A 23079-nucleotide genomic window follows, 5' to 3' on the forward strand; every position below is an offset into this window, starting at 1 on the left:
GAATGTCAATGAGAAAAAAAATGCGGGAAAAGAATTGAGAAACTTGAGATCAAGCTAGCTTTGGGACCCCTTCTCCATTTCCCCATCCCACATAGCCTGCCAGACTTCACTGAACAGACTGGCATCTTCTTCAGGCCACAAGGATTTAGTTGATTGCTTGGTGTTTGCAAAATGAGAGGTAGCAGGATAGTGGTTTGAGAGACATCCGGAGAGTCCAGAAAATCTGGGTTCTAGTCTTCCCTCTGACGAATATTAGCTGAATGAACTTGGGCAAGTTACTTTACCTCTTGGGCTTCCAGATAATGCTTTGGGACTAAAATTTACTAACGACTTCCTGTTCTGCTTAGGTGGAAGGGATTTCTACTTCAGGACTTCTTTATGTTTATGAGGTCAGGAGATAATTAAGATAACTCTCTTATCAGAGAAACTGAAGCCTAAAATGTCAAGCATTCTTTCATGGGGTCTACCAAGGAAAAGAACTTGGGACTTTAAGAATGCCAGATCTGGCTGGGTCTGTTAATCAGAATATTTTCATTGCTGCCTGAGTGACAAGTTTGCTTGCACTCTGAAATCTTAACTGGAAATTGGGTGAAAAGAAAAAAAAAATTTGTTCAATAGAATTCTGTCAATTTAAAAGTAGGAAGAACAAGTTTTGGGATTGAGAAGAATAACAGAAAACTAGCTGCCCCATTTGATCCTCCTTCTATCCATTTATGGAAGCAGCTTGTTATACTGTAAAGAGCACCAACCTGGGAGCTAGAATACTTGATTTCTAGCCCCAACCTTTCCCTAGCAATTTATATAAACTTTGACAAGTCTTTTTACTTTTCTGGGCCTCAGTTTCATCATTTGTTAAATATGGGAAGAAGATCAGATGATCCATAAAGTCTCTCCTAGCACCGCAATTTTCTGTGACTTATTGAGCATATTGGATTCCCTCTAGACAGACATTTCCTACCTTTGGTCCTTGCTGGTCTGATAAAGAAGGCCACACCATTCTCTCCTTACTCAATCCCAAACAAATGAACTCAAAGTCTGAGCCTCAGGATTGTCACCAATGTCACCTGCTGGCAAATGTTATACACAACAGTGTCTGCCATTTGTAATCACTCTATACCTGTGCTTATGCTGCCTGACCCCAAATGTGTCCGAAAAACCTCATTGACTTAAAAGGTTCCTAATATCATAGTTGACTTCCCTACCTTTCACGAGTGTTGCCATTTACTTTGCATTCCCTCCTCTCCTCTCACCACCTTATCTTGTATTCACAGAATCTCAGAGTTGGAAGGGGCCTCAGAGGTAACCTAGTTCAACTGGTACCTAAGCCGGAAACCCCTCGGCAACTTCCTTGACAAGTGGTTTTCTGGCCTCCATGCTAATGAGGAAATCATCATATCTTAGACCATTTAACTTTTTGGAAACTCTTAAGAATTTTTTTTCTTCATAGAGAAACAAACATTGATGTCCTTGCAGCTTCCATCCACTGCTCCTAATTCTGACTTCTAGCATCAAGTAAAACCAAGCCATTCCCCCTTCTATATTATACCCCTTCAGATATTTTAAGACATATTGCTACAAAATCATCCTTTATTCAAGTAAATGTTCCTACTTCCTTCAGTGGCTCTCCAGTCCCTTCACCATTCTGATCACCATCCTCCGGCTATGCTTCAGCTTATCAATATCCTTCTTTAACCATGAAGCTCAGAACTGAACTCAATAATCCAGGGATTTGTTTGGAAACTGTCAACTAATTCCTTACTAATGCTGGCTGATAACTTAAGAGTTTCTCTTTCCAAGGCATTATGCTTTTTAATTTTGAAGGCTTAAAGACCAATAGCCACCTATACTGAAAGAAATCCATCCCAAATAGTATCAGATACTGTAGCATACATACAATGTGTATAACTGAAAGAGCTTCGACTGTATCATCAGTATAAGAACTTTCAGTTCTGCCACTAACTAGTTGGATGACATTGATGGATTAGCACTCATGAATGATATTGACGAATATATATATATATATATGTATGTATACACACACCCACATACACATATATATACACACATATACACATGCATACATACATATATACACACATATATTCATATATATATGTAGGATGGAGGCTTGTGGGTAGTGCTACTAGAAAAAAAACCCTCCATAATCCCTCAGGGTTACCTTAGAACCATGGAGATATAGTAATAGAGCAATGGAGACTTAAATCACTAGTGGAAGTTAGGGTTGGGAGAGTGAGCCCATCCATAGCAGATTCGTGCTCCAAGTGAAAGGAAAGGGTTGGATCAAATGCCCATTTAAGTCCCCCCTTTGACTCTAAATCTCTGATCCCATATAATTGCTAAGATCCACTGAAGCTCTAAAAGTCTAAGAAGGGGATGTATTGGGCAGCAGGGACACAACTATAGCTGTCTGATCTTAAATCTGATACAGGCTATTAAGCAAAAGCCACATTTGCCTACAGTGGAAATGGGAGTTGCCTTTGGACAACTCTTTTTACATTATGTGATTGCTTTCTCTTACTCCTCAGACCCCCTCAAACCCCTTTAACCCACAATCCTGCAAAACTTTAAATATATCGGTGGCAAGTTTCTAGTTTTGAGAAGGATGGCGGGGGGGAGGGGGGGTCCTTTCATTTAAACATATTCTCTTTGCCATTTCATTGTTACTAAGATTCCCTAGCAAATCCTGCCAACAATGTGCCATCTTGCCCTACTACATTGGTCAATTAGGACGAGACAGGGCCCATGTTGTCAGGGTGTTTGGGCATCAGTGCCCTCGGGGAGGGGATGGAGAATAGAAGGGAGGGGAGAAGAACAACCTGCATGCCTGCTTATGTCAATCTCTTTGCAAGTGGTATTTCTGTAGCTGCACATGGGCTTCTATTTTTTAACCTACTCAACAAAAACGAAGGCTATATTTAGCCCAGCAAGCTGCAGGGCATCACAATTAGTAACTGAAAATTACACATCTTGCTAGTCAACCTTCTGTTGGCTGGGAGAAAGTATGATTGCGATTGTTTCAGTGAGGAAGTGATGTTTCCAGCCATGTTCCCCAGCCCAACCTATTTAACTCCTAGGGCATTGTCTATTGCACTGGTCTTAGTTTGTATCACCCAATGTATTTGCTGATCATTCTCCATGCCTATCAGGAATTCAGTGTATTTGGAGTGTTATCTCCTTAGTCATTTTCAGAAGAAGATAAAATAATGGCAGGGTACAGTGGAATGAATGTAACATTTGGAGTGTGAAAGCCTGGGTTCCAATAATTACACTATCACTCACTATGTCAGTTTGGGCAAATCCCTTAATTTCTCTGGACCTCGATTCCCTAATCTGTAAAATGAAAGGGTTGAACTAAATGATCTGTTATGTCCTTTCTACTTCTAAAACATATGATTAACAGTAGAATGTAAGCTTGTTGACGGCAGGGGCTAGGTTACTTTCATATTAGTATCTATAGTTAGTGCTTTGTTAGTAAATAATTGTTTGGTTGATCCATTAATATGGAAGCTTTTATGGGGAAAAAAACTGACAGTGCTTACCCTTCTCTTATCTATTTAAACTCAAAAGTGGAGAGTGGAATTATTAATAAACAGAAGGACCAGAGACACACCTCCTACCTGAGATGCTGGGGAATTTGGTGCTGCCTCTGGATGACTCAAATGATTATGACAGGAGGATACTGATGAGGTTGAGAGGGGAATCTGCAGCAGTGGCAGAAATCTATCTCTGAGTTCTAAAAATCCTACATTCTCAGTGGGGACCACTTCAAGCTAGTTATCTCACTGGACCTTGGAGCCTCAGCCATACAACAGGAGATCATGTTTCTGTATCTTCTCTCAGTCTTAAAAAGATATTCAGACCAAGTCTTTTAAGATTAATAACCTTGGAATCTGTGGCGTTTTTTTTTTTTCTCCAGCATGGAAGAACTGACCTCATGCATTTTGGGTTGACTTTTGGAGGTGTGTCTGCTTGCTATTTCTTTTTCCACCTCAGTGCATGAATTTGCATGCCCGACAGAACTTGGCATAACTTCTTCTTAGCTGTGTCTGTTAAAGAAATAATGGTCCTATGCTCCCAAGGATGTAATTCATGCCCTCCACAAGGCAAATGCTTCCAGGGATCAAGTCTCCATTTCAATCACCAAACTTCATGCATACTGCAACCTTGTGTGCCCTAGAATCTGGGAAGCAATTTTCAGAGCTAACATATGGTTGCATCTTACCTTACACTGAAAATATGTTTCTGAAAAATTGCGTGTAATTTGTCTTTTTGTAAATCAAATCACAAACTGAATCTCATTTTCAACATTTTACTAGGAGAGTCAGCTACTACAGCTACTAACGGGAATCCTGGGTTGACACAGAAACACAGATGGCCTCAGTAGTCTAGTGCAACCCATACGTAGAGAAGAGAACACTTTGCCTCAGGGGGTTATCTGGTCTTTGCTTCAAGACGTTCAGTGTGGAAGAGCCCAGTACCTTTGAAGGACACCCATACTATTTTGTTCCCATTGTAAGGACGTCTCTCTTTACATTAAGCTCATATTTTGCCTCTTTGCAATTTCCACACACTGATGCTAATTGCCTTTTTTTTTTCTGGCAAGGCAGAACAAGTTACTTCTATTCAGTAGTGTGCTGGTAAATGTTTAACAATTGGCTCTTCTGGAAAGAAAAGTGTATACAGGACACATTTTTAAAGTTTAATTTATATAATCCACATATTTACCACCATGTTCTTAAATCTGGTCAATCAACAAAACAATGAATTAAGCCTTGATTTATAGTATTTCCCGACTTCTGACATGTAAATGTTCACACCGAAAATTTAACAATCATATCTCCAGAGCCCATAGACGCTGACTCCAGTACGTCCCTGCTTCTACCCATATATCTTAGTTCACTCAAGAACCAGTTATCATAAAAAGCCTGCTCCCTCTTCCAAATGATAACCCTTCAGATAGTCAAGGGTAATATTTCCCCCCTAAGTCTCTTCAGGCTAAATATCCCCATTTCTATTGAATGTTCCACAAATGACATGGTTTCAAGTACTGTCATTCTTCTGGTCACCTTTCTCTGGGCATTCTGCTTCTTGTCATATCCCTGCCAAAAGGTGGTAGTCAGGACTGAATACAATACTCCAGACTTGATCTGACAAGGAAAGGATTTAGTGGGATTAGCATCTAAAACTACAGGGCAGCTAGCTGGTAAAGCAGATAGAGTGGTAGGCTTTGAGTCATCTTCCTGAGTTCAAATCTGGCCTCAGATACCTACTAGCTGTGTAACTCTGGGCAAGTCACTTCACTTAACCCTACTGGCCTCTGTTTCCTCATTTGAAAATTTGCTGGAGAAGGAAATGGCAAACCACTTTGGTGTCTTTGCCAAGAAAATCCCAAATGACTATCAAAAGATACTTTATAGAGCTAGAAAAATAATAACAAAATTCATCTGGAAAAAACAAAAGCTTGGGGATATCAAGGGAATCAATGAAAAAATGTGGAAGAAGGCGGTCTAGCAGTACCAGATCTCGAGATGTAAAGCAGTCATTGTCAAAACTATCTGGTACTGGCTAAGAAATAGAGAGGTGGGTCAGTGGAATAGAATAAGTACAAATTACACTACGGTAAAACACTATAGTAATATAACATATGATAAACCCAAAGATCCAAGCTTTTGGAACAAAACCTCATTATTTGACAAAAACTGCTGGGATAACTAGAAAATAGTATGGCAGAATCTAGGTATAGACCAACATTTCAGACTGTATACTAAAATAAGGTCAAAATGAGCACATGATTTATACATAAAGGGTGATATCATAAGCACATTAAGAGAGTATGGAATAATTTATCTGTTTGATTTATGAATAGGGAAAGAATTTAGGACCAAAAATGTGCAGAACAATAAAAAATATAAAATAGATAATTTTGATTATATAAAATTAAAAATATTTTGCACAAACAAAACCAATGCAACCAAAATTATAAGGAAAGCAGGAAACTAGGAAAGGATTTTTGAAACAAATATCTCTGATAAAGGCCTCATTTCTCAAATATATAGAGAACTGAGTCAGTTTTTTAAAAAATACAAGTTATTCCCTAATTGATAAATGGTCAAAGGATATGTAAGGCAGTTTTCAGAAAAAAAAAGTGAAGGCTATCTATAGTCATATAAAAAAATACTCTAAATCAGACAAATGAAAATTAAAACAACTCTGAGGTATTTTCTTATAAGAAAAAAGGAAAAGACTGGATATTAGAGGAGATGTGAGAAACTGGGATGCTAATCCACTGTTGGTGGAGTTGTGAACTGATCCAACCCTTCTGGATAGCAATTTGGAACTATGCCCCAAGGGCTATAAAACTGTGCATGCCTTAGCAATGCCACTGCTCGGTCTATATCCCAAAGACATACAAAAAAAAGAAAAGGACCTATTTGTACAAAAATATTTATAGTAGCTCTTTTTGTGGCAGTTAAGAATTGGAAATCAAAGAAATGCCCATAAATTGGGGAATGACTAAACAAGCTGTGGTATATGATGGTGATGAAATATTATTGTGCTAAGAGAAATGACAAGCAGGATGATTTCAGAAAGGCCTGGAAAGACTTATGTGAACTGATGTATAGTGAAGTGAGCAGAACCAGGAGAACACTGTGCACAGTGACAGCAATATTGTTTGATAAAGAATTGTGCATGACTTAATGATTCTCTGCAATTCAAAGATCCAAGATAATCCCAAAGGACTAATGATGAAGCATACTGTTCCCCTCCAAAGAAAGAACGAATGCTGATTGAACACAGACTGAAGCATGCTATTTTTCATTTTCTTTCATTTTTTTCTTTATTCAAGTTTTATTATAGAAAATGACTAATATGGTAATGTTTTACATAATTGTATATGTATAATCTATTTCTGATTGCTTACCACCTCGGGGAGGGGAGAAGAGAGGGAGGGAAGGAAGGATAGAATTTGGAACTCAAAACTTTAAATAAAATTATTTTTTAAAAAACCAAATGGGGTTACTAACAGTCAGACACAACTGAAATGACTAAACAACTTGAACGACTAATCTAGATGCTATATTTTATTAATAAAATTTAAGATTGCATTATCTTTTTGGAACAACTACATCAAGCAATCTACTATAAACTTCTGTAAAATCAGGCCTCCCACATACCATTTTATGCAGCTGATTTTTTTGATGCCTACATCTATGCCTTTATATTTTTCTCTGTGAAATTTCATTTTTGACTCTATCAGCTCAGCCTGTTGAGATCTTTTAAGGTACTGACTCTTATATCCAGATAGTAGCTTTATTCTCCACATCCACCTGGAACTTTGTTCATTGCTGGATTTGACAGGTAGAAATTCATCCAGATTACTGGTAAAAATGCTAATTAGAATAAAGTCAAGGATAGAGCCCTGTGTAATCCTACTAGAGACCTTTTATTGTAGACTTGAGGTTAACACGGATTAATTTATAAAGGGACACATTTTTATTTCAATATTTAAGCAGCTACAAATCTGCCCAACTGTATTATCAAGGTTGGTATCTTCTCTTAAAGATACCAAAAAACCCCAACTAGGAATGGTAACACTGTAGTTACAGCCACCTTAGATAATATTAGCTCATAACCAGCTGAAATCAAAAACAAGACACAAGACAAGTAAATTCATCCTGGGGGAGAGAAAGTAGTACCAGGAAAGGGAATTATGGCACTAGCAGAGGGGAGTGGGAAGGCACAAAAAACTGACTTCCATGGTAGATCCTAGGATCTAAGTCCTACTATTTTATAGATGAGGAAACTGAGGCCAGGGGAAATAAAATGACTCACTGAATGTCAACCTGCTTTAAAGAAATCAGCTGCATGATGATGGCTAGAGGGTCAGCTCTTGTTCTGTTCCTATATTCTGGCTTACATTGTTTTTGCCCTAATTCAAGCAAAGTCTGAGGCCTTGAGCCATGAAATTCTCAAGAGTCCTGGGTTCGAGTTCTGCTTTTGGTTCCAATTCACTGTGTGACTTTGAGCCAGTTCACTTTATCTCTCTTGGCCTCAATTCCTCTGCTTTAAAAATAAGTGGATTGGGAAAAAGACCCAAAAGTGGTATTGCTGGGTCAAAGGGTATACAGATGCTAAATGAACCATACTATTTCTTTTGTTTTTGATGCTGTTGTTTTTTTTCTATTTTGAGGTTTTCCATCATTGCTCTGATTTTTTTCTTTTATAACATGACTAATGCAGAAATAGGATTAATGTTATTATGTATATATATATATGTATATATATATATGTATATATATATGTATATATATGTATATATGTATATATGTATATATGTATATATGTATGTATGTATGTATATATATATATATATATATATATATATAAACCTATATCAGATTACCTGCTATCTAGGGGAGGAACGGGGAGGGAGGGAGAAAAATCTGAAATTGGAAAGCTTGTATAAACAAAAGTAGAGAACTATCTTTACATGTAACGGAAAAAAATAAAATACTTTAGTTAAAAAAAATAAGTGGATTGGCCTCTAAGGTTCATTCCAGCTCTAGCTATTAGTAGGGCTTTGGACTCTGGTAATTTTTTTTTTTTTTGATGTGGACTACAAAGGGCTCTGTTCAGAAAGCCATAGAAACTGAGTCCCAACTACATGAGATAAATGGTTTCCTATGTCACCCACTGCAAAGCTGAGGTTTTATTGTTCATCTGTCACCTGTCAGGGAACAATCAATAGGCAATAGTCCAGGTGTCCATAGGTATGGCCCAGGGTTGGTTTAGCCAGTTGAGATGTGGCTGAGCTGGTAGTCATACCTTCTTAGAACATTAGGGGTATCTTGACCTGAGAGTCTGGGCCAGGCTATTTGTTCTACCCTTCCTAGGTCCTGTCTTGTTATTTTCCTGGAAACCTTTGTTTTGGTTCTAAAATGGAGGTTAATGGAATCTGAAGAACACACAGGCTCCACACTGGCTCCTGATCTTGAAGAAGCAGGGAGATGTTAAAGAAAAGGCCAAGACCTCTCTCAGACTCAGTTGTTTCTCTGTAAAATGAGGTTAATAATAGTGCCTACCTCACATATTTTGCGAGGATCAAATGAAATAATGAATGTAAGGACCTTTCCAAGGCTGAAAGTACTATGTAAATGTTAGCCACTATAGTCACAATTCTTATTCCTAAAAGACCATAGCATTTGGCACCGGGTCAAAGGACTCTCGATTCACTTCTGTGACAAGCTGTTCGACCTTAGGAAAACCCCTAATGTTTCTTAGCCTCACTTTTAGCATCTGTAAAATGGGACTAATAAGTCTTATCCCACCTACAGTATAGAATAGTTGGAAAGCTTTGATGAAGTAGGTAATTGATGTGAAAGTTTTTTTTTAAGGTTAAAAGCACCATACACACTTAATAGGTTTAATAATTATTTCAGAACTGTCTCTTGAACCCCATAAAAAGTGACCTTGGACAATGGAAAATCCTCTTTTACATTCTCCATCCTTCCTTCTTCTTCTGTGGGTCAGTTCAGCCTAGCTACCTGAATCTAAGCTCTTTTAAGGGAGAGATGGTTTCATTTTTGTCTTTGATTCTCCAACATAGAGCCTTGAATGTAATAGACTTTTTGTTGAATCAAATAGAAAAAACCCCAATAGTAAGTGGTCTTCAAGATTGGGGAATTTATGGACCATTTCAATGGGTCATAACAATCCATGAACTCAGTTCTTCCGTCTCTTAGTCTAGTCTCACATGTCATTGGTAAAGCTTCCACAGAGTTAATGGTGGAAGATGGTATGGCTGCAATCAGTCAAACAATCATTTACTTCTGATGAGATAATAGCGGGGTGAGGTGGTGTGTTGTATTAACTCTCATTAGAGTGGAGGAGTGGAAAGAGCATGGAATTTTGAGATAGGGGACTTGATTTAACAATCTGGCTCTCCTGCTTCCTACCTGTGTGACCTTGGACACATTACTTTAACTCTCTGGTCCTCAGATTCCTCCCCAATAACACAAACAGGTTGGACTAGACCAGAAGTATCAAACATGTGGCCTGCTGCAACACTACTGAGTGAGACTGCACCAGATTAAAATGTAATTGGGAACTACTTAAAATAAATAAAAACACAATACAACAGGGATTACATTGCATTTTAAACCCAAGTCAATATGTGCCCCTTATGTATGTATTAGTGGCTTCAGTTTTTATTTGAGTTAGCTACCTTTGGCCTAGCTGATCTCAAAGGTCCCTCCCAGCTCTAAAACTGTAATTTGATGATCCTAACTATTAATGCATGACTGATACTATCATATTTGAAATATCAGTGTGGTAGAAAATTTGTCTTAGAGCCAAAAAGACAGTATGACCCATGTGACCTATACTTGTTGTGTGACCCTAGGCAAATCACCTAAACTCTCAGTGATCCAAGCAACTCTCTCTCTCTCTCTCTCTCTCTCTCTCTCTCTCTCTCTCTCTCTCTCTCTCTCTCTCTCTCATTGGGTTAAGTTACTTGCCCAGGGTCATACAGCTAGTAAGTGTCTCAGGCTGGATTTGAACTCAGATACTCCTGACTTCAGGGCTGGTGCTCTATCCACTGCATCACCTCGCTGCCCCCCAGGCAACTCTCTTAAGTCTCTAAAATTGCAAAGAAAGTGCTGACCTCCACAGATGGAAAGGCTTGCCTCATCCCTTAGCTCCCCATAACAATGAAATCATTCTCTAGCACATCTCTGCCCCTGATAAAGCTGTAAGCCTATTTGTGGCACATATGGAAGAGTATATTAGAGAAGAGTTTAAGAAATCTGTCCTTGTCTCAAGCGGGGTCGGGGAGGAGGTGGATGACTTCCTTTCTTGGAATTCCTTTGCCTGGATTAGTGGAGAGTTCAGGTGTTTTGCAGGAAGGGACTGGTCAAAGTTGCTATGAAGAATAAGCTTCCGTGGCATGATGACATCATGGTGTAGTCACACATCCCCCAACCCTGAGGTGACTTAACTTTAGTGATGGCATATCTTTTGGAAAATAAAGCTCTGGGGTCCCATGGGAAACGTGTCAGGGCTTTAAGGAAGAAGAAGAAAGTTGTTGATCTTCTACCGGCTTTGTAGTATGGTTGTTTTCGACCAGCTTTGGTCAGCAAATAGAAAGTGTTGATGTGAGAGGAATGGGAGACTATGATGCAGGGGAATGAACTGAAAAGAGTTCGAGCAAGGGCAGAATGTTTCAGGGCCGGTCACATGTGGGCCTGGGTGGCTTTGCTCCCAGTGGGGAGGAGGGAGGGGCCCCATGTTGACCAGAGACCAACAGGTGACCTTGAGTCTGAAAGTTTCAGGGTTGAAGGGAAGCAGAGAGGGAGGGACACCCCCCAGTAGATAGTGAAAGCAGGGCTATGCCTGAAGCTGGTTACTGGAAGAGGCCTGGCCATAGAGTCCTTGCTTCCAGAAATCTGCTCTATTGACTGATTTCTTCCTGTTCCCATAGTATTTTCTATTTGCAAAAGTCTTTATGGCATTTGTCCTTAGCTTGTGAGAGAATAGTGGATGATAGCAGCAAGTCCTTTTCTTGGAGACCCAGGCAACTGTTATGTTTTGCTCAAGGTCAGGACCAGGAAATGTAACCCAGGATTCTACACTCATAGCACTGCAGAGCCAGCCTGACTGACCTAAGGGGCCACTTACTGGTTCCACTGTGTAATTAACTAACAGAACTGTGATGTAAAGAACTTCTTAAACTTTTTCCACTTGTGCCCCTATTCACCCAAGACATTTTTACAGGACCCAGGGAATATGGGTATATGAAATATACATAACATTTTTTGGTGAGACAATTGGGGTTAAGTGACTTGCCCAGGCTCACACAACTAGTAAGTGTTAAGTGTCTAAGGCTAGATTTGAACTCAGGTCCTCCTGAATCCAGGGCCGGTGCTCTATCCCCTGTGCCACCTAGCTGCCCCGTACATAACATTTTACAGTTGCCAAATTTTTCACAACCCCCTGCATTCAGTTATGTGACTCAATATGGGATCATGACCCACAACTTAAGGAACTTTGGTCTAGGGGCAGCTAGGTGGTGCAGTGGAGTCAGGAGGACCTGAGTTCAGGTCCAACCTCAGACACTTAACACTTACTAGCTGTGTGACCCTGGGTAAGTCACTTAACCCCAATTGCCTCACTAAAAAAAAAAAAAAAAAGAAAAAGAAATTTTGGTCTAAAGTATAAGCATTTCCACACCTCTTTGGTGCCACTTGAATGAAGCCAAGGATTGAAAGAGGCAGGAGTGAGAAGGCAGGAGTGAGGAGGCAATGAGTTCCCTGCATGATGGACAGTCAGTGAAAAGGGATGTAGATAATTTATGGAGTAACATTTGTGAATGACGATATCAGGTGTTCAGGAGGACTAGCACCTCTGGTGTGAGGGCTTGCCAAGGCTTTTTCTTCTATCCTTGGTGGGGACCTGATTCACCCAACTCTCACCTGAGGCTCCAAGTAGCTGTAAGCTTGCACAGTGGCAACACCCCGGTAAACCATCTCAGCAGATGGGTTAAACTAGGTTAAGAGTAACCAAGGAGCCTCATATCCATTGGTGAGTTAGCAGGGAATCTAAACCAAGCATGTGAAGACTTCCCCCTGGTGGGATGGGCAGATGAGAATAATTTGTTCCTATAGCCATGAAGACAGCTGAAGCAGGTGCTGTGGAACACTTAGAGCTTGGTCTGATATCAAAGACACTGAGGTCATTCATCAAATCCCAGGCCATTACCAGTCATCTTGACTTCTGTCTTGCCAGTGGACTTTGATAACTCAGGAAGAGAGAATAAGGCTGATGATTTTGTGCAACTCTGCCTCACTTCAAACCAATTAATGGGCAAATCAAGACATCATCCTGTGATGTTGGTCCTCTTTGAAAATGAAGGACAAACAACAGCAATCATGTAAGAGGAATAGCAGGCATTCCAGTTTGGCTGGAAAGATAAATTTGGGCCAGGTTGTCAAAGAACTTTAAAGGCTGAATGGAGGTGTTTATATTTGCTCTGAGGGGTAATAGGAAACCAACTGGAGTTTATTGATTAGCGGGGTGATATGGTCACACCTGTATTTTAGGAAACCCATTTTGGCAGCCACCTGGAGGATGAATTGGAGTTAAATGAGACTTGAGTCAGAGAGCCCAATTCAGTGACTATTGCTATTGCCCAAGTGAGAGATAATGAAGGCTTAAATGAAAGTGGTAGCAATGTGAGCAAAGAGACAAGCAAGAGATACTGTGAGGATGGGAATGATAGGATTTGGCAACTGGACATGTGGAGTGAGTGAGTGAGAATAAGGAAGGAGCCATACATGACATAAGGTTTCAAGTACCCTACATAGTAATAGAGAAGTTCAGAAGAGAAGTAGGTTTGGGTGGGAAGACAATGAGCTCTGTTTTTAGACATTTTGAATTTGAGATGCCTACACTACATTTAGTTTAAAATGTCCAATAAGTGATGGGCAGTGTGGGACTAGATCTCAACAGAGACTGTTTGGAAATAGATCTGGGAGCCAACTGTGTAGAAATGATCATTGAAACCATGGAAGGTGATGAGGTCAACAAGTGAGAGAGTCTAGACAGAAAAGAGAAGAAGGCCTTGGAAAGACCTTTGGAGTACAGCAACAGATTTTGTATATGATATAGATTAAGATACAACAAAAGATACTGAAGAGCAGAGAAGAACAGAGAGAGAGAGAATGAAAACTCAGAGAGGAGAGAGTATCCAAGAGAAAGGGGGAGGGGGGGAGACAGCTGAACAGTACAAAAAGCTATGAAAAAGTTTAAAAGGATAAGGATTGGAAGAAGCCATTAGATTTGGCAATTAAGAGATCATTGATAACTTTTGAACAAGCAGGTTAAGTTGAATGATGAAGTCAGAAGCCAGACTGCATAGCATTTAAGAAGAGAGGAAGCAGAGAGGAAGTGAAAGCTACCAGTCTAGACAATAGCCTCCGCCCCACCCCAGAGAAATAGTAGAAAAGTTCAGTGTGATAGCTAGAAAGGATGTAAGATCTAGTGAGGGTTTATTAAGGATTGGGGAGGGGTGTGTGTGTGTGTGTGTGTGTGTGTGTGTGTGTGTTTGTGTTTAGGCATCAGGGAATGAACTAGTAGATAGGGAGAGAACAAAGAGAGAGAAACATATTGGGAAAATCTGTTGGAGATGGTAGAGGATGAGATCAAAGAAAAATTGGCCTTGATGAGGACAGTTTATTTAGCCAGACCTTGAAATAAAGGAAAAGATAGGGGGTGATGACATCAATGACTTGTGAGATGAACAGAAAACAAGAAGAGGGAACTCACTGTCCAATCTTCTGGAGTATTTGTTCCTCAAACATTCCTTGTGATTTCTTTATGTCTAAGACTACTCACACCATTCTCACACTCTTTGCCTGGAATGCCCATGAATAACTAGCTCCTATACCTAGAAGCAGCTAGACAACACAGTGACTAGAATGCTGAATCTGGAATCAGGAAGAGCTGAGTTTGAGCTCTGTCTCAGATTTTTACAAGATGTATGGCCCTGGGGCAGCTAGATGGCGCAGTGGATAGAGCACCGGCCTTGGATTCAGGAGGACCTGAGTTTGAATCCGGCCTTAGACACCTAATACTTACTAGCTGTGTGACCCTGGGCAAGTCACTTAACCCCACTTGCCTCACCAAAAAAAAAAAAAAAAAAGATGTATGGCCCTGAGTAAATCACTTTATTCGTGTTTTTGTTTTTTGTAAGGCAGTGGAGGTTAAGTGACTTGCCCAGGGTCATACAGCTAGTAAGTATCAAGTATCTTGTAATGATTGGAATGACGCCACCTGCTGGAGACTTACTGTAGAAGAGTTCCGCCCATGAAGCGAAGGTCTTTGAGGGCAAGACCAGGAGTCTTTTCTTTGGCGTCAGGAAGTGACGCGGGCTAGTGGGAGGAGGAAGGAAGAGACTGGCGCTCAGTCTCGCTCTCTTTCCTGAGGACGCTGGTGGAGAGGGGAGCTAGAAATGTGCTCTCCCTTTAATAGATAGGAATCTAGGCCTTTTTCTCTCTCTTTACCAAATTCTTATTTTCCTTAATAAATGCTTAAAAGTCTAATTCTTGCTAGAGCTTATAATTTATTGGCGACCACTCATTAAATATTTTAGACAGTTTAGCTAGAATTTTAGCCCGTAACAGTCTGAGGCCAGATTTGAACTTAGGTCCTTCTGAATCCATGTCCAGTGCTCTATGCACTGCACCACCTAGCTGTCCCCTGGGCAAATCACTTTAACTCAGCCTCAGTTTCCACATCTATAAAATGGTAATGATAGCATCTACCTCACCAGACTGTTGTGAGAATTGCATAGATGCTATAGGCAAAGCACTTTGAAACATTAAAGTGTTACATATATGTTAGTTATCATCACCATCACCATCACTTCAAGTTAAGACCCAGATTACAGTGCTTTACTCCATTACCTTGGTTGACCACTCTAATCTCCCTTCTCTTAACTTCCATAGTGTTTATTGTCATCTTTTTATATATGTGCCCTATGATAGTATAATTTCCTTCAAAGAGAGGCAAGGGGAGTGTGGAATGTAGAATGTCAGAGTTGAATTTGGAGGTCATCTGGTCTATAACCTGCTCATTTTATAGTTGAGATAACAGCTGGCCAGAGAGAAGAGAGCCAGGGTGTGTAGTAGGCAGCTCTCCTGTGAGTGTGAACATTTACACCTCAGAAATCAGCAAATCCTATGAATCAGGGCTTGATCAAATGTGTTGACTGTTTAAACTTAAGAAATGGTGTAGAAAATGTTGTTAATAACATAGATTCATCTAACTTTTTGGAGTGATGGTTGTTAAACATTTACCAGGGGGAGCTAGGTGGCGCAGTGGATAGAGCACTGGCCCTGGATTCAGGAGTACCTGAGTTCGGATCTGGCCTCAGACACTTAACACTTACTAGCTGTGTGACCCTGGGCAAGTCACTTAACCCCAATTGCCTCACTAAACAAACAAACAAACAAAAACATTTACCAGCACTTCTCTGGATGAAAGAAACTAAAAAGTTCATCTAAGGAATGAAATCTGATACTTAGCCATCACATCTCTTAAGCTTGATTGGAATCTATAGTTTCATGCATATAGGAATTTCTGCTGTGAAAACTGCCTCCTATGGGGCAGATGGGTAAGTCTGTAGTTTACAATTTTAAAGAGTTACTTGGGGGCACTAAAGGGCTTTGCCAGTGAAAAGCTAATATAAGTCAAAAGCAAAACTTGAATCTGGGTTTTCCTAATTCTCAATTGGGTCCTCTAGTTCTTCTGTTATGATGCATGCCCCTTAGCCTTAGTCCAGATTTATAGTTTTACACTAGAAGCGTCTGTAATTTCAGTCATTGTGTGCACTCCTGATTACAGCCCCTCTATAACTTACAAGGTCTTTTTTTAAAAAATTTTTTGGTGAGGCAATTGGGGTTAAGTGACTTGCCCAGGGTCACACAGCTAGTAAGTGTCTGAGGCCGGATTTGAACTTAGGTCCTCCTGAATCCAGGGCCGGTGCTTATCCACTGCGCCATCTAGCTGCCCCAATTTACAAGGTCTTTGAGAGTTCCTATTCCTGAAATCCATCAGTCTGGGGTTGATGTGATGAGGAAGGTAGTTTCTACTCAATAAATATTTCATTTGTTTGATCTAAACTCAAAGCATTTGGAACCATGAGACTGGAGCTTTCTGAAGACTATTCAAGTTTGGGAAGGTAAAGAACATTTTGATTCAAGGACTAGCAAGACCATCATGTTCATCTTGTCTTCAGGCCAGAAAGCACCAAAGATTGGAAAAAATCTCTTCTATTTTTCAAGGTTTTCAAAGGAGAAGATTCCATGGATTTGATTGGTGACCTGTTCAAAGTAATGCCTCAGAGCACTTGATTCTCCTTCCCCCTTCTTTAATCTCTTTATTTCCTGCCCCCCACAAGGTTGCAAATACCTCTAAATTAGATCTGTGTCAGAATGATGGACACTGGGCTCAAGAATCCAGATTTTCTGTGTAATGTAAGAGATATATCATACAGGGGCAGATGTCGACCTCTGGAAAGCACAAAGGGTAGATAGGAATTGGGGAGGGGGGAGTAGGAGAAACTCAATAAATATCCACAGTGTCCTTTTCTCAGCAAGCGGGGCAATGATCTCAGTCCAATAAGCAAAGAAAACTGCCTCCAGAAACCCATTTCTCTATGACCCTGGGTGATAACTGGGGTTTACTCACAAGTTCCTTGAGAAAAGGCCTGAGACCCAAAACAAATGATCCCAGCTCTGACTCAGCCCCAGATAACATAAGGAAACCATAAACAGCTGCATCCTCTTGCTGTTCCAGCCTATCTGGAAACATTCTCACCCTGGGATCCGGACTCCCTCACAAAATCTACACACGCATAAATAAAGAAAATTTACCCAGTGAAGTAGAATTGACAGCAAAGAAATTATTTTGAGCTTTTTTTTCTCTCCTCCATACTCCTCCCATCTACCCCTTCCCCCAGGCATCCCTTTCCTTGTCAACGGCCCCCAAAATTATCTGCCTATCTGCCTGAGCTTATCCATCCAGAAACTTGTCTGTATAGGTGAAATAACTGCAATTCTTTCTCTGATCAAAGTCAGGGCTTCTAGGTCATTCTTGGCATGGCACTGGAGTCAATGTCTAGTGAGGTAGTGAAAGGGTATGGTGAGGGCTTGCCCGGGAGAGGGGCACGGAGAATTAACACCAAAACGTATAATTCCATAGTCCTCCCACCAAAACCAGCCTCTATTGGCTGGCTGATTACTGGAATTCTACCTGCAGAGTCCTGGGCCTTCATCTCTGAACCTGGTTACAATGTCAATGCCCCTAGAAAGGAGAATGAATGTTTTAAGCTGTCATAAGTTTCAAAGACCTCAGTGTCAATGATCAGAGCAAGTTTGGCTAAGGGAAGGGAAGTTGGATATGGAAGAACTGAGTTTCTAAGGAATAGAGGAAAGACTGTAGAAAAGGTAGGTAGCATCAGCAGGCTCCAAAGAAACTTCCCTGACTTCATAGGTTTTTCCTCTTTCAATGGCATGACAAAACTCCTTTCAGGGCCACCTCAATGATTCTGCCTCGTATTTAAAGCTAAAACCCCCCTCCTTCAAACCTTTCAAAGGAAATCCTAATCTATTTCAAAGCAGGGGGTGATACGTGTTGTGTGCCAATTAAATCAGTGAGGGTGGAGGATGGATTCTGCCTAGGCCATCTCCAAAAGACTGAAGGCAGACTGTCTTTCCTGTGTCCTTGTTTACCTGCTTTAGTAGCCAAGCTTGCTTTCACTTCTTATAGGTTATTCATTAATGTCATCGATTCCTCACAGATATTCTTAGTTTGAGGGTTACCGACGAATAGATGATTGAGCATTTTTAAGCATTTTGGCTGTTTGTGATTATTCCCATGCAAAATACACAAGTGAATAGTTGGCCAAATATTCCAGCATCCTGTAGTAGAAGGAACAGTGGAACTGGGGTCTGACAATCTGGACCCCAGCTCTCTTGGTTTGTATGATACTAGCTGTGTGACTGCTTGGAATATATAGGATAGAGTTTTAGAGTTCTAGAGATAGAAGGGACCTTAGTGGACATTTGTTCCAATCCTCTGATTTTACAGGGGAAGAAACTGAAGCCCAGAGACTTTAAGTGACTAATTCAGAATCACACAGATAGTAAGAAGGATCATGCAATTAGAATTAGAAGGGACCTAGGAGTCCTGGGGGAGAACTCCTTCCCCACTTCTTTTTCTAAAGATGAAGAAACTGGGCACCAAGTAACATCAGTGACATCCCCAAGATCATCCAGATAATAAGTATCATAAAGTGGTATTTGAGCCCAGGACATAGTATCACACAATTGGAATTGAAAGGAACCTCAGCAACCCATACAGGAAAAAAAAAATCCCTCTGCCCCGTCACAGTGGACACTCTTTGTATTAAGTTACACAAAACAAGGATCCAAATCCAGGTTTTCCAAATCCAGAATCCAACACTTTCCCCACTAAACTATGCTGTGTGAATTTTCTTATCTGTAAAATGGGTTAGTAGTACTTCCTCTATCTGACCTCAGAGGTTTTGTTTTAGAGAAAACATATGATAAAATACAATATAAATGTGAACAATTATAAACCAGAATCAATTCACTAATAAAAGTGTGTGTGCTTTAATTCATTTAACTTCTCTGGGCCTCAGATTCCTCATGTCTAATGGGGTCATTAGCGTTTACCCAATCTGTATCCCAGTGGTGTTGTGGGAATCAAGTGCAATAATGTATATGAAAATATTTGGAAAAACACAGAAAGGCGCACATGTAAAATATTATTGTTGTTGTTATTCGCACAAGGCAGGAATATGTGTTCCTAGGACAGGGTGAGATCTCCTACCACAATTTGTACCCTCTCTGAGGTCATCAATTAAAGTTTCTGTGCTTTAAATAGTATGGAGACAAAGGTGAGGTGAACTGCATGCAGGCAAGGAAAATGAAGGGAGAGGAGAGCATGTTAGAGCAGAACAGGGACTTAGGTAAGGTTAGGTCATTAATGCCAGTTGGGGGGGGGGGGCGGCAGGCTAGAACACTCAACGTTTGCTTGAGGGTAGGAAGTATAGGAAAGCCATGACCTGACTTGTACTACAGAGCTTGCACAGGTGACCAGTGGCACAGATAATATATGTAAAAGAGACCTCCAGAAGGCATCTGCTCCAGGGTCCTGCTCCCAGCCAGTACTGCCCTCAAATCTCACTTATAATCGTTTCCCCAAACACCACAGTAGGAGCAAGGCTGAGCCCATCTGTCAGAGAAATCGAGTCAGTGCCGACCTGTTGGGAGTCACCATCCTGTCCTGCTTGGCTCGGAGCTGCAAGTGCCTTAACTCTTTCCCTGCCAGCTAGAGCCCTGGAGATAAGACCATGGTTTCGGGAAGGAATATTCCAGCTTTCCTCATCAGGTTCCCCCCCTCCTCCTACCATTCACCCATCCTCCTTATCTTCTAGTGATCCCTAACCCTGCACATTCTGCCTTGCCTGGAAGCTTTCCAAACATCTTTGCCTGAGCTCTGCCAGCTCCAAAGGACAGAAAAGCTCATCATCATTTCTCTTCCCCTGCCACCTACCCTCTGTGTCCTGTGACCCACCCAAATACCACGCCAGTCCAGCTGGTGGTCATGGTACCCCTTCCTCCAAATCTCCCAGCTCTGACACTGCGATCTGGAGGATTGGATCTTTGCGTACGCAGTGCGCCCAGGGCGCTGTCCAGGCACTGAAGAAGGAGCAGGTGCCAGGACCTAAGGGCGAAAGATTTTCCTACCCCCCCACCCCACCAACAGCCTCTACCGGGCACTGCGCAGCTTGGCCCCAAGCTCTGGCAGCCAGCCTGTGGTGGCTCCGGCTCTGTCTACAGCTCTGGCTTCAGCTCCTGACTGGTCTGCGCCGGGTTTGGGGGCGCGGGGGTGGGCGGGAAATGGAGCGCACAGAGGACTTACCCGGCTTGGACCAGCGCTGCGGTCCTGGACAAGGCTGAAGGAGGCGCCCGCAATGCTCTGCTCCCTAACCCCAAGCTGGCCAGCTGGGGCAGGGTGGGAGCAGGCGCTTGGGTAGCTTTTAACCTTTGCGGGTTCCCCCTCCCCCCACGACCCAGCCCTGGAAGGATGGGCGAGGCTGACCCCTCCCTTCCTTTTCGCCCAGCTTAGCGCCTAGTCTGTGACCGCCGGCTCCGTCCCTCTCTCCCTCCCTCTCCTTCTTGCCTTCCCTTCTTCCTTCCTTTCCTCCCACTCTCCCCCCTCCTTTCTCGGTCTCTCCCCCCCTCCCACCCATCGCCTCCTCCCCCAGGCTTCGGCTCACGCACTGGGGACCCGATGCGCTCATGCCTTCCTCCGTTCTCAGACGTTCCGAGGATCTGGGTTCGGGAGGGATAGTGGGTGGAGAGATGGTGAGGGCGATACTGTAGGGAAGAGGAGGAAAAGGGCAGAAGGGGAACCTCTCCAAGCCCTTTCTGAGTGGTTCTGGACAGTGTTCGGTTTGGTTTGTTTTCTCTAAAGAGCTCACTTGCATCCAGGAGAGCAGTCACCTTTTCCAAGCTCCCACCCCAACTTTTCCCCAAACACCAATTCTCCGGGCATCAAAACCTGCCCCCCGCCCCAGCTAATGCCAACTTGTAGAGAGTTAACTAAGGAATAAGGAATTCTGGCGGGTCTCAGATTTTTCTTCTATTCTTTCCTTCTGCCTAAGGATCAGAGTTTTGGTCAGAGGGAAGACAGACTTAATTCAATAAGATAACAAAAACAGGGAATGAGAGTCAGGTGATCCAGATTTCAGTTCTGGCTCTGCCCTGACTTGGTTTGGCGTACTGGACCGGTCTTTTAAACCTCTCGAGCCTTCAGTTGCTTCATCATAAACAAGGAGGTGCATATTAGCCCTTTTGACCCTTATCCTCTTAACCTTTTGTGATTTAAATTCTTCCTGAGGTCATACCTTATCTAAATTGTGTATCTCCTCCGATGCCTAACAAGGTGCTCTACGTAGAGTAAGAGCCTAATAAATGTTGTTGAAAGGTATGAGAAGAAATGATTTCGGGATCAAAGAGGCTATGGTTTCTTCCTTTTAAATCAGGCTAATGCTGGATATGCAATGCCTCCAATCTCCTTTCCCTCACTATGCCTAGATTCCTAATTCCCCAGCATTGCTTAGCCTGCCTGAGCAATATTGTTGGACAGTTCCTGAAGACACCAGAAACCACAACTGGTCAGCCTAATCTGCTCCCCTTGGGAGAAAGCTGTTTTCTCTGGGTCAGCATTGTTCTGGACCTATGACTTTGGACAAATTACCTAAACCTTTGGGAACAGTTTTCTCTTCTGTAAAATGGATAGATTGGGGGAGGGGGGGTGGAGACAAGCTAGATGGCCCAGTGGATAGAGCACTGGCCCTGGAATCAGGAGTACCTGAGTTCAAATCTGGCCTCAGACACTAAACACTTACTAGCTGTGTGACCCTAGGCAAATCACTTAACCTCAACTGCCTCACTAAAAATAAATAATAATGGATAGATTACAGTATAAGGTCAGTAAAAGAGAACTCAGGCTTTGATCTCTCCAACAATATCATGAAGAGAGAATGGAAAGCACTCAGTGACAATATCAATCAATAAACACCTATTAAGTGCCTACTTTGTGCCAGGCACTGTGATAAGTTAACATTTATACAGTGCTCTTAAAAAACAAAAAGGTTTGTAACATGCTTTTCATATGTAATGTCATTTCATTCCCACAAAAGACTCTTTGAAGTAGGTGCTAGTATACAGATGAAGAAATTGAAGTTTAAAGAAGTGACCTAGCCAGGATCACATAGCTAGTAAGTATCTGAGAAGGGATTTGAATTTAGGTCTTCCTCCCTCCAAGTCCAGCACTCTAGCCACTACCAGTATATATATGAGCAATATGGCTGTGTCCAAATTCTGGGTTTCTAGGATTTCCTGGTCCCTCCTGAGCTCTCCCTAGCTCTTTAGCAGCATAAACAGTGCATATTCCCTGACAGATCACCAGGCAAATGTTCCAGTGGGCTTTGATCATTTCAAAGAATTTTGTGGTGGGAAGGCATCTAAGAGATCATTTTGTCCTGCAGGCCCTCTCTAGAAAGCCTTCAATGGCCATTTTACTGCCAGGAGATTCAAATACAAACAGCTCAGTCTAATATTTACAGCTGCATAAAAGCTAACCCTTCCTATCTTATCTCACACCACTCTCTAGTTTAAGAGTCTAGACTCTAGTCAACCAGGCCCTTTCAGTGTCAAGCACTATGTTTATTCCTGCCTTTGTATAACTTTACTCAGAGCCTCTCCTCAATAATAATAGCTAACAATCAGAAGCTAGTCAATAGAGCATTGGCCCTGGAGTCTAAAGGACCTGAATTCAAATCCTGTCTCGGCACTTACTTGGTATGTGACCCTGGGCAAGTCACTTAACCCTGATTGCCTCAAAAGAAAAAAAAAACAATAACAAGAGTTAACATTTATAAGTTTTGCTATAAGGTTCATAAAG

The 23079-nt window shown here is 41.6% G+C and overlaps 1 protein-coding gene across 4 annotated transcripts in view; it reads right to left on the reverse strand.

Moving 5' to 3' along the window:
- RASGEF1A (RasGEF domain family member 1A) overlaps nucleotides 1-23079 on the reverse strand; it is a 346198-nt gene that overhangs the window by 56848 nt on the left and 266271 nt on the right. Inside the window, exon 1 of one of the 4 annotated variants that reach the window (XM_043986015.1) lies at nucleotides 20892-21002. The exons of 2 other annotated variants lie outside the window; for them this stretch is intronic. The gene's annotated coding sequence lies outside the window, so the exon portion shown is untranslated. Of the gene's footprint in view, nucleotides 1-20529; nucleotides 20772-20891; nucleotides 21003-23079 lie in introns of those variants that run through there. One more of the 4 variants, XM_043986012.1, reaches the window with a different exon arrangement.

Source organism: Dromiciops gliroides, chromosome 2, assembly GCF_019393635.1.
Source record: "Dromiciops gliroides isolate mDroGli1 chromosome 2, mDroGli1.pri, whole genome shotgun sequence".
Taxonomy (NCBI): Eukaryota; Metazoa; Chordata; class Mammalia; order Microbiotheria; family Microbiotheriidae; genus Dromiciops; species Dromiciops gliroides.